The sequence below is a fragment of the Octopus bimaculoides genome, chromosome 1 (assembly GCF_001194135.2).
Source record: "Octopus bimaculoides isolate UCB-OBI-ISO-001 chromosome 1, ASM119413v2, whole genome shotgun sequence".
Classification (NCBI taxonomy): Eukaryota; Metazoa; Mollusca; class Cephalopoda; order Octopoda; family Octopodidae; genus Octopus; species Octopus bimaculoides.
In genome coordinates, this window is record NC_068981.1 from 79,515,064 (window position 1) to 79,518,314 (window position 3,251).

General features: G+C 35.0%; 1 protein-coding gene across 1 annotated transcript in view; it reads right to left on the bottom strand.

Annotated features, from left to right (window-relative positions):
• Positions 1–3,251, bottom strand: part of LOC106867578 (arginase, hepatic) — a 94,575-nt gene that overhangs the window by 90,347 nt on the left and 977 nt on the right. The gene's annotated exons all lie outside the window — the stretch shown is intronic.

Here is a 3,251-nt window from a genome sequence, read left to right on the forward strand (position 1 = left end):
TTTGCAGATTCGGAATCTCCGCACTCGATATAGTGGGTTCCTGTAAAAAAGAAAAAAACCTCCCAAAGAGGGCGCGGTCCAATGTCTTTACCTCCGTCACATATCCATTTTAATTCTGAAATTTTTTTTAGACGTTACACTACAAGGTATCTGAAACACATTTAAAACCGTGCATTTGATATTGTAATTTAAAGGGTGTAATTTAAAATTTTCGTGTGGTTTATGACATTTACATCCCTGCGATATACTGGTATTATGGTTTACAGGAATCAGTACAAAAGACACTAGTTAGGAATTCTGTATAGCTTGGTATTGGAGGAGGTCTGTGGCAAGATGACACCAATGCTACTGATTCACACATTGGATATTATTCCACCCATCCTCTCACTGCTTTCCCGTCAATTCAATTTATTTTTTAATTCTTATATTGTTTATTTAAATGTTTAATTATTGTTCTGAAAAACTTATGTGAAACAATTGCATGTATATATATATATGTGCGAGAGTGAAATTACCGGTGTTCCTCGCCCCTCTTTATCATAAACGGTAACGTAGAATTTCAAAAAAAAAAAAATACTGAGGTCGCTGGACCGCAATCAGCGACAGGAACAAAGAATATAGGATACTTTATTAAAAAAAAATATATTATACAATACATAATGCGTATGTTGTTTAATGTCTAGCTGCATGTCTTCACACAGAATGTCAATTGGATTAGCGCGATCTATAACTTCATTTTTCTGGAATTACTTTTCTTTATCTGCCTAATTCAGGATATTTCCAACCATTTAAGGATGGCGACCCGATTCACTAAAAATAGCACGATACACTATAAATATGCTTCCCACCACCTCTTCTTTCTTTAATTAAACATCGTATTGCGATTAAATACAATTTATACAATTCATTCGGGCATGCGCGGTCAAGCTAGTTATGTTTAATTTTGATCTGCAAATATGAAAACCACAATTAAAATATTCCCATGTTTTGACAATTTCGTGACATAGGTTCGGAAACACCATTTAATTGAATACTTTTTCGGTGCAATATGATGGCAGGTCGAGCAATTTATGTATTATGTCTGCACGAGTAGAAGTACTACTTTTGTTTATCAGCTGACTGCTAAATGGATGATTGAATGGCTGGATAATAACAGAGTGACAGTAATGCATGATGATAGTTTCGACCGAAGAATTAAATTTACCTCACGGAGTTTACCACCAGGAGTTTATACCTTACTCTACAATCATAAGAATAAATATTGTTTACACGTATCTTATATTCAGATCTAATGACTTATAATGAAATGAATATAAATAATCTTCCTCCAACTATTTTTCATCTCCCTCGAATTCTGAAACATTTCAAGAGAATAATATGATTATTTGTAATCAAACGACAAAACTGGTGACTCCTACAGACTATAAGGCATCCATTCATTCTGCCACGCATTTATAACAGCTTTTAATTATTTACTTATTTTCATTCATTTATAGAAAATTCATCGTTTTCCGAAGAAACGATTCCTTTGACGTGCTGTTATTTAACCGGTCGAACAAACCTATGATTTCAAGGCTCCCAGCCGTGTTCGATGCTGTATTCTTATATAGGCATAGTGTATCTTGAGTCTTGCCCCTCTCTCTTTTGAGACCGAATTTAAAACTACGTTATGCTATATATCCATTGCTTTCAGAGGCTGGTGTCATTTCAGAGAGAGAACTGGCTGCTATTTCGTGGAGGCTTCCTATTCGACTCGTTAATCATTCCGATACATTTGCAACCCTGACGCTATTTCTACTTATACTCTATACAGGTATCGCTCAAGGCCAGAACCAACGAAGGGGCTCTTTACGAGGAACTTCAAGTTGCTAGAAATAACAGCTAAATCTCAATCAGCTCACACCCTACAGTTTTGAACAACGATAATATAGTTTGGATCCCAGCATATAAGGAAAGATACAGGTTATTAAATTAACAGAATAGCGGCGTAATTTCGAAAAAAGACGAGGAATGCATAAAAACATCATGGTTTATCTGAAATACTGAAACCAAAAACATTGTTTAATATTTGTTTTTGTTATTTTTACTTTCATTTTTAAAACACTTGTATTATGACGAGAAATTGTGCTGCACTTCTCTATACTTTTTTTCGACAGGATGGTCACGGATGGAATGACTGATCACTAGTCTGCTTGATTTATGTTGACCTGGGACTAAACAAGATAGGAGACGAGTCAATTCGTTCGACAAGCTCCAACAGCAGCCAAATCTCCATTACATCAAATCTTACAGTTATAAAGTGATTGATATATTGGATTATATATTCCTTGATGTCTAAACATACGATATGGTCACAGCTGGAACGTCTTTGATGATATAAAACTCTCCTCGATCAGGGCCGGTTTGATCCTCACGAGGCGATCTAAACGACTCATTTTACTCCGGTATTTAAGTGGGAGTATTTAATTCAACAACTCTCTAGAGGGAAAATTAAATTACAAAGTCGACAGATAACTAATGTGACCTGTATTAAGAACCACGGAACAGCAACGAAGGGAGATGGACAGCACATCTGGTTTGATGATCTCTTGTTCTGTCGTCTGCACAACCTTAATTTCAAGAATTAGAATATAAACTGTATATGTACATACGTATGTAAATATACATAAAATAGCGACAGCAGCTGTTAAATTCTAACGCTTCTAGTGTGTTGGGTGCAAGTATAGTTATGTAGCTCACCGAGTTAAAATAGAAACGGATCCGGTAAACGAAAATAGCAGAAACTCAGAAATTCTAGCTCTATTTAAACGAAAGGATTACCTTAATGGTCAAGACTGATTATTAGTACCACCGAATTAATTATAAAAAGTGATTTTTAAAACATGATAATATTAAATGAACTGGACTTCGGTGAGTTGTAAGGAGCCACGTGTTGGTGCTTCATGAAAAGAAATTTTTCATCACCAGGGTATGAGTAGGAAAACGAACAAAACAAATGGAAAAGGAAGAATAGAGATCTTCATGCCGCAGATCCTCTAACAAGGATTGTATTGCTGAAGGGAACACTGAAGATACAACCTATTTAAAATACTAACAAACTTTTACATTGTGGTGGGAGCTATGTAGGGAACCCTTGAAAGTTGGATGAAATATTTTATCTAAAAATTATTTTGTCAGTTTACTCATTTTATGCTTTGTGTAAAGAGATTTTATAATACAGTTTAAATGTGATATATACATAACACACACAC